Raw genomic sequence first — 21093 nt, forward strand, 5'->3', positions numbered from 1 at the left:
GGCAGACTCACAGGCCTACAACCTGAGTGCCTCCATTAAACCACAATACAACTATAGCACGGACATTGACGACAGGATCCGACACCACTTGCAGACCATTTGCTTCCAATTTGAAATGGAGGAAAATCTCGAAGAGGTAAGAAGGTGGTTCTGTTTCCATAGCCATTAATTTTTTGGTCTTTTTGCAGAGACTACAATAAAATCGCTAATAAGTGCCAAATGCAGTGGTGATTTTACTATCACGTGAACACCTGTCTCTTAGAAACTAGACTGAGACCAGCAAGTCACTTCTTATAGGTCAGTGAACAGCTGCCCTATGTCAGCTTTCATTCACTAATAACCTGGGCCAAATCTGAACACGGGCCAAATCTGAAAGTCTCCTTATCTCATTACTAATCATTTGACCCAAATAGATCTCTGTTAAAAATGTATTATCACAAAATAATACACAAATACATTAAAAAATCTTAGGATTTAGTTGTGCATTTGGTCTATAACATGAGGTAGGTTGAAGTGTACTTCCTATTTAACCTGGCTGACATCTAAAATAAGGATACAGATCATTCTTACCATGACACAAGGTATAGGAATCTGTTCCCACACTTGTAAAATGAGTGGGGCTCAGCAACAAGACACCTACTGAGTTAGAAAATTATATTTGGAACAGTACATACACCTCTTCCCCGCTATAACGCTGTCCTCAGGAGCCAAAAAATCTTACCGCGTTATAGGTGAAACCAAGTTATATCGAACTTGCTTTGATCCACTGGAGCATGCAGTCCCCCTCCCCCCCCGGAGCACTGCTTTACCGTGTTATATCCAAATTTGTATTATATCGGGTCACGTTATATCGGGGTAGAGGTGTATTAGTAAACAGTGTATACACCTCAAACTGCAGTGCCCCTGCTGGCTCCCTTTAGCAACTGCAGCAGCAGTAGACAAAGGCCAGACATGTCTGTTGCCTTATAAACCAAGGTGCTCAGAAGCACATACTCTTTCTAAAGCAGACACCATAAGATCCACTCTCAAGCTGGAGGAATCTGCCCGGACTCTCCCTACTAGGCAGCATGTCTGAAAAATCACCACATTCTCATTTACAGCTAAGAAAACAGAAGTAAAGAGATTAAGTGACTTTGCCAAGGTCACAGAGACAGTCTTACAATTCAGGAGTTTCTGGCTTCCAGTTATGTGTTCAGATTACACCTCTCGTCACCTGCTGAAAGCCTCTCAACAACAGGATAAATTTTAATAGTTATATGCAGGACACAGTGCTCACTTAGTACTATTTGAAAAGTGACATTTTATGCTGTGTAATTTTGCTATTTGTTTTTTAAGTAGTTGTGAATTATGGGCCATCATCAGGAAATGCTGAGAGAGGAAAAGGTCACTTCATTCAATCAGCTTGTCTCTTTTAAGTTCATTATCAAATTGACTGCACAGCTCTGTCACTGGGTCCTGCAAAATCTTCTCTTTCATAAATATATATCTGTATCTTACGGTTAGTTACTTAAACATTATTTGTTTCTGTGGCCTTCTCTGGCGACACATTTCATGTTAGTACTATTTAAGATAAATAAGTCTGAATTCCCAGTTTCCTTTAATTTCCAAATGTTTTGACTGTGTGGCCTGGTTATTGAACTGTTTTACCAGAATGAACACTTGCTCTATTTTACCAACTCCTTCCACAATTCTTCAGACTTTTAATCAATCACACTGAAACCTTCATTTCTGAATTGAGAATAAACTACTTCTTTAGCCTTTTGTCAAAACAAATATCCAAACCCTGGACTCATCCAGGTTACCCTGTAATGCAGTCTCTTTAAAGGAAAATAAATGGCTCTGAAATTATACCAAAATTCTACCCATACTGCAGTCAGAAGTTTACTGCAGTCGTACACTAGACTAATTGCTTTGAGGATTTGTCTGCAATAACCCCTCAGTTTCTTTTTGTAGTCAGTAATACTACACAACTATTCTGTTTAATCTGTACTCCCTATTTTGGGTTGTTACCCCCAAACATATTATTTTACATTTAACGATATTAAGCTGTACCTTCCACTTACTGACCCCGTCATTTAAATGATCCAGATTCTTTTGAATTTAGGTAGAGTGTTCCCCATTATTTGTTATATTTATCCTGTTGATATAATCATCAAATTTTGATATTTAACATTCAATATCCTCATCCAAATCAATTACACATATTATAAACAGAGGTTTCCAAACCAATCTCAGAGAGAAACTCTTTCCATTTAGATGAAGTAGACAATCCCATTTATTTACCACTTTCAAAAAGAACTATTTCATTCTCATATCAGTACTGCTTACTATTACCAGTAAATGTTAATGTAGAATCTTACCAAATGTTTTTAGTAAATCAAAATTCCCATGCACTTTATGGAGCAATGTCTATATAAAAAAGTTGCATCTTACCAATGGCTAACCTAACATACTGCAACTATATTAGCTACTCTGAACAAATGTGCTCATCAAAGTATTATTTGCCTAAATTTCACACTAATAATATTATGATAGATATTATCTAACACAAGCTAACATTCTAGACCCAGCACAATCCGGATTCAGACCAGGACATAGAACTGAAACTGCTTTAGTGGCACTGACAGATGATCTTCTCCTGTCAATGGAGAGAGGACCCGCAGACATTCTCATCCTCCTAGCCCTCTCTGCAGCACTCCACACAACTGACCATGAGATTCTGCTGTCAGACCTGAAAGAAGTGGCTGGGGTCTACAGAATGCACTAAGTGTATGGTGACACTTTGTGCAGGAGATGTAATTTGCAGCTGGAGGAGACATGCCTGTGCTAGCTCTGATCAATCTAGCACACTAAAAATAGAAGCGTAGCCATGGGAGCATGAGCAGCAGGAGGGGCTAGCTGCCCTGAGTACAATCCCATCCAAGATGCTAGGTACATACACAAATGACTGGCCCATCCCATCACTCATGCCACCGTGGCTACATTTCTATTTTTAGTGTGGTAGCTCCATTAGAGTTAGCACAGGTATGTCTCCACAAACTGGAAATTACACCTCCAACTCAAAATGTAGACATATTCTGAAATGGTTTGAGTGCTTCCCATCAGCTACCCAACAAGTAGTGATGGGAAACTGCACTTTCACCACTAGACCCCACACTTGTGTAGTTTCACAAGGATCATCTCTCTGATCCCTTCCAACATCTACATGAAACCACTAGGTGAAAGGGTCAGCGGTCATCACAGATGACCATACCCCTCCCACCAAGATAGCTCAGTGTCTGGATGAGATAAACTCATGGATGAAGTATAGCTGGTTGAAGATCAACCCAAGCAAGACTGAGATTGTGATGCTGGTGGGCCGAGGAAAATATTTTGAGGAGTTTGCAGCCACAGCGCAGTTTCCTTGGGCAGCAGATACACACCCACAGTTGGTTAATTCAGTCTGTAGACTAGGAATACTCCCAGATTTCTCAGTGATGCTGAGTAGCATCTGTGAATAATGCTTTCTACAATCTCCACTTGACTAGAAGACTCTGTTCCATCCTGGAGGACGAACACTTGGTCTCAATTATTCATGCCTTCATCACCTTTGGCTGGAATGAAATATACCTGGGCATGAAGCCTTCAGTACTTAGGAAACTCTAACTAGATCAGAATGCTGCAGCAAATCTCAGCAACACAGGGTACCGTGAGCACATCTAACCTGTCTTCTACTGTCTACCCTGGCTTACCACTGAATTTCAAATCAAGTTAAAGGTCTTGGTCCTTATTTTTATATTTCAATAGCCTGGGCCCAGGATATCTAAAAGACAGTCTAAAGCTTTGGGACTAAGATCGTAACTATGCTCTCCTCTGCCACAATGGCACTCTCTACAATAAGAGTAAAGCTCATCTGTTTGGTAGATAGCACTTTCTCTGGGGGCAGTCTGAGATTGTGGAGTGAACTTCCTCAAGAACTAAGGACCATCACGAACCTCACCACTTTCTGCTTCAAGTACAAGGCACATGTCTTTGACCTTGCCTTCTCTAACAAACATATAACAATGTATATGTGTACAAAACAACAACAAAAAACAACCCTCCAAACGTCTACCAAAGTAAGACACTCCCTTGCACACTTCTCCCTTTGGGGAGAGGATGAGAGAACAAACAACATGTTACAGATGTGGAGTCATGTTGCATAATGCGCTACTGGAAGGCGCTCAGATATGACTGTAGTAAGCACAATATGAGAACATAGATAGAATAGAATAGATCTAGAATTGCCTGATATAGTTCTTAATGGCATTATTTTTGAGGTGTCATAAAAAGGTCCAAGTAGTGATGGTGCTCCCCAAATAAGTGTCATTTGTGCCGCTCCATAATCTTACCATTTTCCATGCCCATGTGTTTGAGCTAGTCTCCAAAACTCAAAAAGATTAAATCAAGGGGACTTGTGGTTGCTCAGCACTTCTGAATATCAGGGTACTTATTTAGATGTCTAAATAAGGAGTTGGGTGCCTAAATTTAGGTAATTAAGTCTGAAAATGTTGATGATGGCTCTAATACATGTCTTATTTTAGATCCCCATTTACTTATGTTCCTTTACTTCAGAAATATGGAATATTAATATTGAAGTAATACAAACTGACAAAAAAATTCCATATAATTTACAATTTTAAATACTTTTATTTTTCACTTATACAGTGCCTTCAGTAGAATATTCTAATGAATTAATCTTTCCAGGATCTCTATGATGTAAGTATTATTATCCACATTTTATATATAGAAAAACTGAGTGACAGACAGCTTCAGTGATCTGAACAGATCCTGGATCACTCAACTCCTAGTATCATGCCTCAACCACAAGACCATCATTGCTTTTTTTGTCTCGTCTCACTCATTTTGAGTTTTTTCACTTGTACTGTAGAAACAGTGACTACCAGCAATTAATCAAAACTCAAATGATCCCCAGCTTAATTCTGACTGAAACTGTAATCACAATTAATGTTGAGGTACAAACCAACTTTAGGTCCTGTTTACACTACTGTAAAAACCATATGAGGAAATTAAAAAAAAAATTTCCAAATGACGTTTACATAGCAATGTGGCCATGACATAATTTGGTTAAAGAATTTTTTTAAACAGTTCATTGAAGTCTGAGAGGCGTGACTGCCCAAGTATTCTGTATTTTACCCTCCTCTACCTTCCTAATATTTTAATCTCTCCTCTCCAATCATACACTGCCCCAGCTCTGAAGATTTTTTTTTCCCCAGTTTTCAGGCCTCATAAATCTGACCTGTCATTACAGAATTTTTTATATTAGATAAGACTTCACCAATTTCTCTTCAGAGTAAACTATTTAACATCCTTTATGTAAGACATGTGTGTGCAATCAATTCTGTGGTATTTGCTCGTATTACACACAGAGCGTTCATCATTTTGACAATTTTTAAAAGTTTTAGAACACCATTTCACTTAAGCGTTTTTTGAAAAAAAAAGATTTATTTGATGTTAACTTTGGAACAAGTTATCTGCATTAACTTCCATTGTTTTGGCATAAAGTAGTTTTGTGTATTTTATTAACAACAGTGGAGACATGATAAAGGATGTAGGCACAGACCCATGAATAGTCATAATTGGAATCCATAGTACTCATGTAAAATAATTCATGTTTGGACTTATTTTGAAAGATGTTTGCTGCAGACTAGTATGGACATTTAAGCTTCACTACATATCATTATGTCTAAAAGGTTGTACCTGGATATAACGTTTATAATTCTTGGAAGACCACATAGCCCACTGTAAATCATGTACAGTATAAACTATGTTGTCAACATGATAGGAATGATGTAGTGGACATAATTTTTTCCTGACCACCAGCTAAAGCTTTGCATGATGCTTAAAAAAATCAATTGAAATTAAAAAGGGAAATCTACTAACTTAGTCTATCTGATCATGTAAACCGGAGAAACATAGTGGTGGATTAATAATGGAAGTTACTGTAGAAAATGTTAACACATTTTTATAGAACTTCTTCACTCCAACTTTCTCAATCTCTCCTCAAAATCCACAGAAATCCTTCTCTTCCAAATTTATGACATGCGGATATACTTTCTGCCTCCCTCCAAGTGTAATCTGCTCTCCGGTAGATACCTGACTGGGATTAGTTGAATCTCAACAAACATCAAAAATGTACAGAATTTCTATAGCACTGTCCAGCCAAGGATCTCAAAACATTTTTACAAGCATTAATTAATTAAGTCTCCTGAGAACGCTAGGAGGTAATATATTATTATCCTCACTTTACAGATATGAAAAATATGATGCAGATAAAATGATTTGCCCACTTCACACTAAGCTTGTAGAAGAGCCAGATGATGCCGTCTCTGCTTTCATTCACCATCCTTTTTCTGATCCCTTTCCCTGACACAACTCAAGGATAGTTTTGCACTCATCAGAACTAGTTATCCATTATTGGATCTCAGCAGTTCTAACAGTCTCTACTAAGCCCAAGCTGACTTCTATTTTTCAAAATCTTGATTACTTTTGTGGTTCTCTGTGTCAAGAGTGCACTGCATGTTAGTGATCTTGGTAAAGTGCAAGACAAATTCAACTAAAGTCACTTTTTCATCCATTAGAGATCACCAAACTTGCCAAGATCCCTCTTTGAAATTCATGAAATAGCATCAAAGACAGGTAGAGGAAAACAGTATAAAATAGCAAAGATGGATAGGAAGTTGTTGGATGAACAACAGATCCTGGATTAAAAAACAACAAAAACCAGGCCAGGAGGGTACCTTCAAATAAAAATAAGGGCTTAGTTACATGTTGAGACAAAAATATAAAACATTTCAGAACCTTTCTCATCCTTAATAACAATCCTCAAGAATCATTTATAGTTCAAGTATTTACTTCTTTCTACTTATGCTTCCCCTAATGTCTTATATTTTACATTATATCTTTCCCTATCCAATGCTTGTGCTCAGGGCAGAAACCAGTCTCTGCCATTCCTCTCTGTCATTTGCTGCTGCTTCTATTTGCTGTAAGATGTTGAGATCAACTATTCTTCCCTCCCTGCTCAGGTTTCTTCTTAAGATCTCTTTCAGGCACCTTCATTTTCCCATATCAGTTGGTTACCACTTACTGGTTTCATGTGAGAGTTTGTGTATTGGCATCTGGATTATATGCCCCCAAAATATTCAGCACTTCCTTCTGAGACTTTAATGCTAAACTAAGATATGACAACCAAGGTATGGAGACAGCAATGGGGAAGCATGGGTTGTGAATCATCATCCAACATGGCAAAAGACTCACTGAATTGTGTTGCAAGAAAAATGGGCAGCACTCGGAGACAATGCAACTCAAGCTGAAGCAGTGACAGCTGGATAGCAACACAGAGCAAGACTTGGATAAACCAAGAGACGTGGCATCTTACTGAGGAAAGAAATGTACTAAAAGATCCTGAATGCTAAGACCAATGAACTATTGGAAAAAGCAAAGAAGCTGTATTAGAAAACAGACAAAGCAGCAAAAAAAAGCAATGCAAGGAAAGAGAGATGGGGATATGCTGAAGATCTAGCAGCTGAAGGTGAAGTTGCTGCTATGATAGGAAATCACAGTGCTGTTTACTAAATGACAAAAACCCTGTGTGGAAATTTTAAAATCGGACATGGGCCAATAAAAAGCAAAGGTGGAAAAATGTTTACAGCTGAGGCAGTACAGAAAAACAGATGGGAAGAGCATTTCAAATACATCCTCAATAGACCCAGACCCACCTCAGCACCAGATTTTGATGCAACACGTGAACCTGATCAATTTCACATTAATATCAGTCTGATAGAGATGTCAGAATATAGGCTGCAATCTACAAAGCAGTAGGAGATGATCAAATTACAGCAGAAATGCCAAAACTACTGGATACCGCCCTCTGAACCTGATGGAGCTGTTCAAATAAGTTTGGAAAAAAGACCCCCCTTCTACCAGTGAAAACACTGAATCATTGTCAGAATACCCCAAAAGGGTGATCTTACTGACTGTAACAACTGGAAAGGAGTTACACTACTCTGTATTGTTGGAACAGCCTTCGGCAGTGTGACACTACACAGGATGAAAGAGTCAATGGATGCACAGCTTAGAGAAAAATAGGCTGGATTCAGGCTCAAGAGATCCTGTATAGAAAAGATATTTTCAATGATATTCTGTGATAAGGACCAGCATATAAGAATATATAGAATTGCAAGCTCCCCTCTTCATCAGTTTAATTGATTTTCAAAAGGCATTTGACAGCCTGCACAGACTTGCATTGTGAAATATTCTTCAGTTCTGTGGAATCCCAGCTAAAGTCATCAACATCATCAAGACCATCTACAGAGATGTGAAGTGGTCTATAAGGGGGAACAGCCAGACAACAGTGTGGTTCAATGTAGACACTGGCATGAAACAGGGCTGCATTTTATATCCACTGTGGGTTGGCATTGCCATACACTAGATCATGAAGAAATGTACACCGCTACCTCGATATAACGCCACCTGATATAACACAAATTTGGATATAATGCGGTAAAGCAGTGCTCCGGGGGTGGGGGGCCTGTGCACTCCGGTGGATCAAAGCAAGTTCAATATAACACGGTTTCACCTATAACGTGGTAAGATTTTTTGGCTCCCAAGGACAGCGTTATATCGAGGTAGAGGTGTATTAGCAACACAAGCACTGGTATAGCATGTGTAGATGGCAAACATCTAGAAGATCTGGACTTCGCTGATGATATTGCACTACTGAGTGACACCCCTGAAAAATTACAAACAAAGACAGACACGCTGGTAAAAATAGCAGGCCAAATGGGACTCAAAATTAGGTATGTTGAAATAAGCATCCATGGAATCCAGACATCAAGTAGTAATATTACATTAGAAGGCAAAAATATCAAGGAAGTTAGACAGTTTACCTTACCTGGCAGCATCATATCGGCTAATGGAGCCCTTAAGAAGGAACTGACATCATGAATAGAAAAGATATCCATTGTACTTACTGAACTTAACAACATGTGGAAATCAAACCTATACAGCACCAGAACAAAACTAAGAATTTTCAGTTCAAACATATTCTTGGTGCTAATATACAACTGTGCGAGCTGGAAAGCTAATAAAACATTACAAAGAAAACCAGGCACCTTCTAAAATAAGTGCTTATGAAGATTATGAGCACTGTCTGGAAACACTTCAAGTCAGTATTCAGGCCTGCCAGGTCCCTAGACAACATCCTTTGCTGCTGTACCCCAGTGGCACATTCAACCACCGATCAACAGTCTTAATGCTAAGGCCTACAGACTCACAGCAGCCATGCCCCAGGCTCCTGATTGGCTGGACAGACTGCATTCTCATTGGGAATCTGGACTATATAAAGAACCCAACAGGAAGAGGAAGCTGTCTGAGCAACAGACCATTGCCTGCTGGTCGCTGCCCTGCTGTGCTGCCTGACAGTACCTTGCCGCACCACTGCCAAGCCTGAGCTTGACATGTTATTCTGCAGCCTCACGTGACTGCCTTACCACCTCACCCAAACTTGCCTCCCTAACCTGCTGACCTGGCCCCTTGGATTGGATCTTCTGGCTACTGACGCCTGCGTGAACTCTAACCATTGCCCTGGAATGCCTCTCATACCGATTGACCTCCCAGCTCCAGACCAGTTGCACATATTTGAGTACTGCTTTAGACTGCCTGCAGCCCACTACATTACACCTTGATCACCAGCAAAGAAATCTGAGAAATCACCATCCAGCAGGTAGTTTCTATTAGAATGTCTTATATACACAAAAATAAAACAACAAGGAACCAGAACATTTTACTTCTAGTATGGCTGGATTTTCCCTTTTTTTTTTTTCCCTTAAACTAGGTAATTTTGTACATGTGAAACCTTTCAGATCAGACTATGCAAAGTGCTTACAAGTATTAGCATTTTTGCTATATTTCTTGAAGTTTAAAATCATAGAAAATGTTTAGTCTTTATGCATAACTCATTGATATGGACACAGCAGGAAAATGAGGACAGACAGATGCATGGAATTAAGCGGCAGGCCACAACTTTTATTAACACAGGGGAATGGCCCTACTCGCCCATCACCTATACTCTCCTATACGAGGCATTCAATTGGTTCCACTGTGGGGGTTACAGGACTCCTTCACATCTAACCTGTAACTAGTGTCAGGGTTACAGGGCTCCTTACCATATAACCCATAACATGGGGTAGGCTCTTCTCAGCCTACCCCCCAGGACTTAGCCCTCTCTGAGTCCTAGCATCCTCCCCCCTACCCACATGGGAACGGAGGGTGCAGGGTGGAGACCTTGGCCCGCAAGGACCTCAAGATCTGACCTCAGCCCACAAAGGCCACAAGATCTCATTCTATCACTAGCCCAAAGTCCGTCACCAAAATCCCAGGTCTTTTACCTCTGGGAAACTGTCAGGAGTCTACCCTCACTTGAAACTGGGCGGTTTCAAAGTGAGGACCCGCATGTCTTCCCCCACCCCAAAATCCTAGGGTAGGTCTCCCCTTCGGCTGCCACCACCCGGTCAATTCCGTGGGCCGGGACACCCCTGTTTCCCCCCTTGGGAACACAGATCAATTCACAGAGGAGGAACCTCCCCCCTCCTCCCTCTCTCCAGCCTGCTCTGGAGACAGAGGTGCCTGGATTCAAACGCCTTGAATCTCACACACACAGGGAAGCAGCCCACTTCCCCCTCCCCTTCCCCTGAATTTCCCCAAGGGAAGGAATTAACCAAGTCCAAAGAAAAGAAAAGAATTTATTAAGAGAACAAAAGAAAATACAGAATCTCTATGAATCCAAGCTGGACACTCATAGGGTATAACCTTATCAATCTCGGGAGAGAATCCCCTCTCCCCCTTTTCTCAGTAAAAGCAATATCAGCAAACAGGAATAAAGCATTTCCTTTAGCAAACACACAATTGCAAATATAGAAATCAAATCATAAGACTAATTTGCCTTTCTAATTAATACTCACTATTAATTAGTAGAAACTACTCCAGGAGAACTTGGGGACATGACTGTCCTCTGTTAAATCCAAAAACAGTTCTCACCCAGACAAAGGCTTTCCTCCACAGAGATTTGAAAAAATCTTATCTCTGATTGGTCCTCTGGTCAGGTGGTCACCAGGTACTACATGTTAACCCTTTACAGGTAAAACAGACCTTAACCCTTAACTATCTGTTTATGACAGAAACGTTCATGTTATTTTCTTAACTGCACTTGAAACTGAGCAAAGGGGGTGCCAGCAACTAGCTTGGTTGCTCCCTACCCCACTATGCCACCTGGAATCACAACACCTGCCCAATCCTTGGCTGCACATGCCATAATCATATGCCAGCACCTCCATCTGACAGATATATGCTACCATCCCTGAAAACTTCCAGCCAATTGTAATGGACGTCCTTATGCTGTATTACTGAACCCCCCTTTCTTAAGGAATATCTTGGTGACCCCCGTTTTTACTTTCTTTCTAGCCTTGTCCACATGAGCTAGTCTGCTTCCAGCCCTTGACTGTCAGTGAGTGGAGAAGTGGCATGAGCTGATTTCACTGCCTGCCCCTTCTAAATATAAACAGCTTTGGCCCTGAAGCCCAGCTGAGATCAGGCTGCTGTCCTGGCTGCTGCCCTCTTGTGTGCCCAATGCACTACAGGGTGTCTGCAAATCCAAAACCTGCATACGCTCTGAGTAGCTTCTGAAACAAACCAAGGCATTTGGGTAGTGACATTTTGCCATTCCCTGCCATCTTTTCTTTGGTGCAGACATAAGTCCTGTAACACTCTGATTTCCAGCTGCTGATGTCACTGCCCCAATCCTGAAACAATGAGTACCCAATGCACTCAGTCAAGACTACAGTAGCGCAAGGTTTTTCTCAATACTGCGCTGAACTGGTACCTTGTTAGGAAGCTACCATCACCGTGTATGAACAGTTGGCCTGGCTGCAGGCATCAAATTTTTAGTGAGGCTCTTATTGCCTTTACAGGGCACAAGGACTCCCTCTGCACATTCCCTCAACACCACATAAGCCCCTCTTCCCTTCTGGTCTGGTTTTTTTGAGTATCTGAAGCAGAAGGACAGATAGTTGCATATCTGTTGCGTTTAATGCATGCTGGACCTGTCCGTAGCTGCCATAGGCACCAGCTCACTCACTCTCAAAGCGCCAAAGGTGGCAACAACAAACGCTTTCATAAATAAAACAGCCTCTCTCCCACAGTCACAACCCCGTGCAGAACCTTTGATAATTCCAACAGGGTTTCCACTATTATGGGGTAACCTGTCATCCCTTTGGCACTCACCCCACCTGGACCAGCTTTTAAGAGTTTCCATACTAGGAAATATCCACATGGATCTGGGAAACTTGCCTACGGCCAGGGCTCTCTAGGCGGCCAGCAGTAGTGAAGGGAGCCCACTCACAGTGGGTCAAAGGCACCACATATTGTGACAGTTTGTGTGTGGATATGGGCCACCCACAATGAAGCCCTTCCTGTGCCCTAAATTCAGTGAGCTCTGATGACTGGCCTTACAGGCTGTGAAAAATGAAGGGGAGAGGGATATCTCTCTTCTATGGACATCCAGCCACACAATTAGCTATAAAATCCCTGTTAGTAGCTACTCTCTACTTGCTTTACCTGTAAAGGGTTAACAAGTCCATAGGTAAAAGGAAGGGAGTGGGCACCTGACCAAAGGAGCCAATGGGAAGGCTAGAGCTTTTTAAAAATTGGGGGCGGGGGGAGGGGAAAGAACTTCACCTTTGTCTGTCTTTGTTGTTCTCCTGGAGAGCAGAGACAGGCTGGAACTATGCTGTAAAAAGCTTTGGGCCAGGTATGAAAAATCATCAGATCATACCTAGAAACTACTCATTGTAGATCAGGAAATGTCTAGGAAGATGCGATTAGGTTTCTCTTTTATTTCTTTATGGCTTGTGGACTCCTCTGTGCTAACCCCAGGTGCTTTTGTTTTGCTTGTAACCTTTAAAATGGACCTCAAGAAAGCTACTTGATGCTTAATCCTTGTAATATTTTTTTAATATAGCAAAAAGCCTAAATTCCAGATGTATTTTATTTCTTTTTGTTTTTAATAAAATTTACCTTTTTTAAGAACAGGACTGGATTTGTGTGTCCCTAAGAGATTTGTGCATATGTTGTTTAATTAGCTGGTGGCACCAGCTGATTTCCTTTGTTTTCTTTCTCAGCTCTTACCCCGTGGTGGGCAGGGGGGCAGTGAAAGGGCTTGAGGTTATCCCACGGGAAGGAATTCCCAAATGTGCCTTCCTGGGTTCTCAAAAGGGTTTTGCACTTGAGTGGTGGCAGCATCTACCCATCCAAGGTCAGAGAAAAGCTGTAACCTTGGAAGTTGAATACAAGCCTGTAGTCACCAGTACTAATTTTTAGAATCCTTGTGGGTCCCCACGCTCTGCACTAAAAGTGCCAGAGTGGGGAATCAGCCTTGACACAGGCCCTCAGTCTGAGGGGCAACCGAGTCCTCGACTAGTCCCGCCGTTGTCATGAACAAAAGTCCCAGAGTTGTTGGGGCATTGCTTGCAGACCCCTGCTGGTCAGCAGGGCGAGTTCCCAGAATCTATCATCCTGAACCGAGAGAGCATCAGCAACATCATTATCCACTCCTGGGACATGCATCGTATGAAAAAGGATGTTAAGCCACAGCCAGTGTAAAAGGAAGGCTCTCACCAGTCTCATTACCTGAGCAGTCTTAGCTGACTGTCCAGTTACAATAAGGACCCTGGGTTGGTTGCCACGCCAGAAACGGACTCTCTTGTTCTGAAAGTTCTCTTTCTATTGCCACCAGTATAGGAAACACTCAAGGAAGGTGATGTTTCCTGTAATACCCTGAGACATCCAGCTTTCTGGCCACCTCTGTCCACACCACTCACCTTGAAAGTAAACCCCCAAACCTATAACTGCTGAGGCAGCAGATAGTACCAGCAGCTCAATCTTGAGCAACCAGTCTGAATGTCATATCGAAACCCCCATTTAACTCTTCAGAGAATCTTTCCCACACTTCTAAGTCATCGGTCATTTTCATTGTCATTCTGATAAAGTGGTGGGGTTTTCTCAGTCCAGAGGCAGACGTCAGAAGAGCACAAAATGCCTGACTGGGAGCCATCACAGCCTAATTAATGAAGCCTCACAAAACCTCTGCGTACTATCCAATGCACTGTAAAGATAGATAAACTCAATGATAATGAGAATAAATGAACTTGACCAGGCCATGTAACGAGTCATTGCCAAAAATAGGAAGAGATCACAGGAGTCCCGACACCCAGTTCCCAGCTTAAGCCACATTCCATTGGTAAGTTTAGGTGTCTCATGACCACCTATAGCTTCTTCTGAGTAATTTTCTTTGCTCCTTTGAGAACCCATCTCAGTGCCCTGATTGATTCAAATTTCTCTATAGGAAACCTAGAAACCCCAAACAGACCAGTTCAATGCCCAGATATGTTAAATTTTGGGGCAAGGCCTTCTGCTTTTTTTTCCTGTAGCAAGTGGGATCCTGAGATTCTCAGCTAGGTTCTGAAATGCCTGAAGCATGTACTCCCAGTTGTCCCTAATCTTCCTGCACATAAGAAGCCACCAAGATTGTGCATGAGACTATCCTGTTTCACAGGGTGCACTATTGCCCACTCCAGCAGGGAGCTGCATCTTTCAAAAGCGGCACGTGACTTTGTCAACATAGTAGTGGCCTTCAAACTGAAATCCTGGGATGCACTGGAAGTAATTGGAATGCAGACATGATGTTGCATTTTACCAACATGACCCAGAGCCACACTCCCCTAACTATGGCTACTATAGCATCAAATGACAAGTATCTCACTGAACACAGCTGGAGACTCAGCATAATCATTTTACTGATGAGCCCTGGGGGAAGTACAGGTGACAGATAAGCCTATATTCCCTCTTCACCTTCTTTGGTAACACACTCAGGGGAGACACGACATTCTGGCATTGGAACATATGGAGGGACCTGCCTCTCTTCCTGCTGCCACCTCCAAGATGATCTCTGCCCTTTCTATATGCTTGAAGTCTTTAGTGGACTTTAAGTTCTCTGCCCAAAAGTGGCACCTTGTATGGGCTGTGAAAACTGGCCAAAAATACGTTCCATAAATAAGCTATGTCTTTTTTTGCTGGGGTTGTCCTATAACAAATCCCACAACCCTGTATCTTAACTGGAGAAAAAATACTTCTACTGATGATGATAGAAATTTACGGATAGGCAAAATAAGAAAACGCTTCTTAGAGTTTGATTTAAGGATATTTACTTTGTATAGTTGTATATTTACTTTGTGAAGTTCACAATTTAAGCTTTCACAGTTATGAAGCTTTACCTTTGTGAATCTCAACATCTACTGTCATTAAATAATTATTGTCTGGCCACTCATAATTTCAACAAGTATGAAAATTTAAATGGATAAAATTGGAAAATATTATAAAAACTCACAAGTCTGCACAAGTGTGAAAAATTATAAGTGATAAAAATCTAAAAATATGCCTTAAAATAAAGATTATTATCCATCAAAATTATCAAAAATAAAAATCCAATTCTACCATGCCTATTTATAAATATTGTTAAGAAATTTAAACCTTGAGGAGACAGCAAATAATATATCCTGTCAATTTGGTGCACATTGTTACAGATGCCTGGTTGATATAACAATGGCTTAAAAATTAATTAAACTCATGCAATCCTAACTACATAATAGAAATTTCATAACATACTAAAAGTCATTTTGAGTGTCAATCTGAATGTCTGCCATTTTATCTGCCAGATTTTCTGGTTTTCTCAGTCTGTACAGTGTGCATTTTCTCCATATTTATACTATGAAATTGCAGTGCCAATAAACCTATGCACATTTACTTATACTAGAAAATGTGCATTTTACATTCTTTCTTCATAACATGTTGTCATGTTATATTGCATGTGTTTATTCACAACACCTCATTTACCCTAATGAAAAATCACTTATGGGAATCAGTTTCCTTTATTGGCACCAACAGTCAATCTGTGCACTATTTTATTAAAAGCAACAACAACAATAAAAGAATGGAAAGATAATGATGTCATTGTCAGATGAATAAAAACCACATTAGAAATACTGGCTGGAGTGCTGTTTTAGGTTAGATCAAATTATTAGAGGAGAAGTTCTGGACTGTGTGTTACACAGTGTTTTGAAGAGCTGTTCTCAATAAACACGTATAACTTCTTAGAACAAACATAAGCTACAAAAAGACTGCAATTTTAAAAATTCAGATCTTCCGTGCCTTTATTTATGCTCACTTATAAATTTTAAGTAGACTTGAATGTCCTGTGGACGAAACTATATTACTATTAAAAGGTAAGAAAAAAGATATACTTCAGTAACACTTGCAGTATACATGTGAACAGCAGCTCTCCATAGATTAAATTTTGGCCCCTATGAATAAGATGTGTTCAGGGAGTTTCAACAGGTCTTGGGGAACGGGGTGGGTCGGGGGGGGGCACAGAGAGAGTGCACGAAAGAGAAAATCCCTGCCCCGGGCCTCAGAATTCAACAAATTCACTTCAAAGCTGCTGTGACACTCTCCTTCTCTCAAGTATCTGCTTTTGTTTAAACATAATCATAATCTAAATTCTAGTTTAACAACATTTTTGTCTGGGAATCTCCTTAGTTGTTACTGCTGTTGGTGATGGTGGTTGGTTGTTTTTTATTAAATCATTATTACAAAGTGCGCTTTGATGTTTTGATCTATATTGTTATTTTTAAGATAATGATTGATTGTAACTCTGTGAAGTATTAATGTGGTCTAAACCTCTGCAGGAATCCCTGCATAGTTTATATGATTATAATACCTGGAATCCTTGTGGGTCATAAGTTTTGTGATGGTTAGTACATCTGCAGCCTGCAACTACAGATATTGCAATGCCCTTCTCAGGCACTGGGAAATTCCATTGTCTCTCCCTTTCTTTCTGCTAAGAGCCTTGGCAAACCAGGCCCCACAATTACCATAACTGAATGTGAAATTACTACAACTGTCAAAGTAAGTACATGTATAACTGTGCGAATGCATAAACAAATACCAAACTCACATGGGCATTTTTTTTAATGGTACTTTGCGTGCTGTGCTAAGGGACACAGTACAATGGTCATAAAATCAATATTATGCTGGTCAAAATGGGGCAGATGGCAATTCTAATTAGTATGTAATTCTCTATCCATCCCCAAAGTAATGCCACAAATCAGCTAACAGGAGTAAAAGTGGTACTATTTGCACCCTCTTCAGGAGGCTACTCTTCTCATGTTGTGTTTTGATGTACCTTCACTAGCCCAGAGGGTGAAACAAGCAAGAATCTCATCATTTTTCTTGTTTTTCTGTGTGATTTCTATAACATTGCACTGTACTGCAAACAGCAGCAGTATGGTTGTGCTTGAGTCTTCCAAAGTTGTGCATTAGATCAAAAATAAGAAAGCAATTATCTATTCTCTACTCTGACTTTTTTCTACAGAAAGCAGTGAGTGAATCCCTGGGATTTAAACGATTCCATTGAATATGTAGGGATGCCTCTGGATTTCTTCACTTCACATTAGGATTTGGTGAGGTTCTACACTACTTCCTGTGATCTGTTTCCACTTCCTGCTCTATAGCAATCAATGTGCTTTATCCTGTGTAGGGAATAGATTATCCATCACAAATAACCTCCAATGTGACAGTTTCTGGACTACATTAGGGGCAATGCCATTTGAAGGATAGTATTAAGGAGACATCACCCCAGGACAAAAACTGAAAGACAAGGGGAGAGAGCAGACGGAAAAGAAGAAATGAGACAGAAAAAGCATAGAATGTGATAGAGAAAATTGGATGAGCTAAATCAAGATTAGGCCTCTCTAATGGGTCTCTGGCTTAGAAAGTCTACCTTCCCAAGAACTCATCAGGTGTAAACATATTCTGGAGTGGACCCCTGAGATGTCTTTCTACACTGTTCAAGAAGCTTCCTATTGGATCTGAGAGATGGAGTAATAAGAAACCAGAGTATTAACCTCACTTGAGCAACTATTTAAGTCTGTCTTCTCTTGCAGAGATCTGCTGTGGGAAGTGAACAGATTCAGAGAAATTGAACTCTTGATGCAGACAAATGAGTATGAGGTCCCACTTTCTCTCTGAAATATCACCCCAAGTATGGTTTGTTTGGCTGATGTGCTGTTCTGCAATAACTTAGATGGATGCAACACTTCTAGTCAATCTTATGGCATGGATAGTTAGATACTCTGTGAGAGAAAAGGCTGTGCTGAGTTCAGATGCAATACTTGTTGCACAAGATGCTAAGTCCAGATGAGCTACTTGCTCTGCAGGATAGGAGAGGCACATAGATGAGAAATCAAGAGCAAAAAGAACAGGGCAGTGAAACAAAGGGAGAGAAGAAGTAAACGTTGAGGGAACAGGAGAGAAATGACAGAAGAGAAAAATGGAGAAGTAGAAGAAAACAAGAAGAAAAGGGAAGTAGAGGAAGAAAAAGGAGATAGAAATCCATCCTGTGAGCAGATCACCTCTAATCAATCATTGTCATTAGATGCTGACTGAAGAAGAGGCAACTGCAGCATCAGAAATTTGCCTTGAATAAAGGCTCTTAAGCACTCAAGTCACTTCTGGAATGGAATTTAGGTTCTTTAATCACTTTGACTCTTGGAAATTTTACCCTCTGCCTATTTTCCAAATATTTTCGGAGGGAGAATCCTGAATATCCTGCGACTGATGCTCCAAAATCTCTACAAAAAATCCATTTCTTTTCTCAGCATTGCCACCTCTGCTCTGCAATCCAGTTTCATTTTGAACCAATAAAAGTGCCTTTCATTTTAACACCGGCCTAAAGCTCCACCTGGACCTCAATGAAGGGAGGAGGGGAAAAGCAATCTCTAAATGTGCACTTGAATTTTCCATTTGAAAACTCTTTATAGGCCTACAGCTCTTGAATTTCCAGCACTGAAATTACTGCTGAAGATACACTGTGAAATTGGCATATTATGCAGTTTCAGCTAATAAGGGTTTTGACTAGAGCATTCTTCAATCCTTCTTCCAGAAAGTACACAGCATGGTAACACCACTTTCTGAAAAGTAAATCTGCAGTGGAACTGTGCAGAATAGGAACAGAAGATGGCAGAAACTACTCCAAAACAAATATGGACTTGTAGATATGTTCTTCCTTAGTTTTGATTTTTGTGTTGCTTTTTCTTGTTATATGCAGCTCTAGCTAAAACCATGTCTATTCTAATCTACTGCTTGTGGGATTATTACTAATTCCATTTTGTTATATAACATATTTACCCCAGGCTGACAAATGACTTCAAAAATACCTTAATCACTTTAGGTCACCAAAGATAAACAGATAGTGATTACTTTGTGTTTTAGTACTTAGACGGTGAAATCCTGGCACCACTTGAAGTCAGTGGCAAAACTCCCATTGATTTAACACAGCCAGGATGTCACCCTAAATATTTTATTTATGAACCTTTATGTCTCAAATTCTCAAAATCTTAAAAGTAAATATAACAACTGGTATAGAGATACAGGTTAATTACATTATAAATAAGTGAATGAAATGTTAAATATCTACAAAATACATACCACTTGTTTTTATTTTCTGAAGTAATGTCAAGGTCACAAGCATGTTTAAAATTCTTTATAATGTTGATCTAGAAAGTCAGAGGTGAACCAATAACTGCCACAGAAAATTGGCATATTTTACCATGCAGATGAAAGGTGAGGGTACCTAGAAATTGTCAAGATAAAAGAATGCAATTTTTTATGGCATTATTCCCATGTTTTTAACAATAGTAATTTTACTTCACTATTAAAAATTATATGTACATAATACCTACACACTAACATTAAAAGGCAGCAGAATGGTTATCAGTATCCTAAATAATTCCATTTAGTCTAACACTTGATGGATCTTTAGAACTTGTTGAGGTATGTTCTTTATCTGCAGCATTTTAAAAGAACTGGTCACAACGTTGTTTTTAAAAATGGTTACATTTAACTTTAACTTTTAGGGTTATGAGAGTGCCAATAAAATTGGTTCCATTCACTAATGTTCAAATCATGAAAAACAACTCAGCTCCTCTCTAGCATTTATTTAGAAAATAAGGTTTCCAAACATTACAGATTCTCATTCTACTATATAGGATTGGAAATGAATGGGTGTTTGAAACTGATATCACACCTCAAATCATCTACGGCTTTGCTTATTTAATTGCATTTTTAAAAATTAAACTAATACCAGGATACTGTACTATGTAATTTCCTAATTTGTGGAAATCCCTCTAATCAGATATTTAAAACGGACGTCCCCTTTAAATGGACTCTTTTGTAATATATGCAATGCAGAAGGGAATGCTATCATAACACTTCAATAGTTAAGTGACTTTATGAGAAAAATACTTCCAAATGTTTCCTAAAACCTTCCAAACCGCACCAAAGAACATTATTGTAATATTATGTTTCCCTATGGCCTCCAATATTTAAGCTTGCCATTTTTGAAATGATACTTGGATGAAAAACTTAAGTTTATGTAATGTATAAATTGTTCCTAAAAGAAAAGGCTTGCCTTTAAAATTACGAACTATAGGGAGATGTCAGATATTTTACATTTTGGTATCATTCCTTTATTAATTGACCAAGCAGTATTCAAGTGCTTTGGGCTGCTACACAGGATATATATAACTCCTTATTTTAAACCTGAGGAGACACTGTGATCCTATTCATAGTGAATACTGAAAACAATAACTGTCCTAAATAATTACATATCAAATTGCACTTAATAGGTATCCAGATTTCTTGCACAGTATACACAATCCATATAAACTGTATACCATATATCAGTAATATGTTCCAGTTAATCCAACATCAAAGAGCTCCTTTATGGTAGGTTTTCATGTGAATCAGGGTTGTAATGTTCTGTGCAAGCATAAGCTAACCATTTCAAAGATTTTGCCAGCAAGCTGCTTTTTGGCAGATTATTGGCAGTACATACTAGCAACAAACTAGCGAAGCTAAGCCCTACTTATAACTTACAGGTAAATA

At 39.8% G+C, this 21093-nt stretch overlaps 1 protein-coding gene across 8 annotated transcripts in view; it reads right to left on the reverse strand.

Moving 5' to 3' along the window:
* The window catches only part of GTDC1 (glycosyltransferase like domain containing 1), a 277533-nt gene that overhangs the window by 57812 nt on the left and 198628 nt on the right, over positions 1-21093 (reverse strand). Inside the window, exon 1 of one of the 8 annotated variants that reach the window (XM_044978286.1) lies at positions 19636-19743. The exons of the other annotated variants lie outside the window; for them this stretch is intronic. The gene's annotated coding sequence lies outside the window, so the exon portion shown is untranslated. Of the gene's footprint in view, positions 1-19635; positions 19744-21093 lie in introns of those variants that run through there. 8 annotated transcript variants of the gene reach the window in all.

This window comes from Mauremys mutica, chromosome 10 (genome assembly GCF_020497125.1).
Source record: "Mauremys mutica isolate MM-2020 ecotype Southern chromosome 10, ASM2049712v1, whole genome shotgun sequence".
Lineage (NCBI taxonomy): Eukaryota > Metazoa > Chordata > Testudines > Geoemydidae > Mauremys > Mauremys mutica.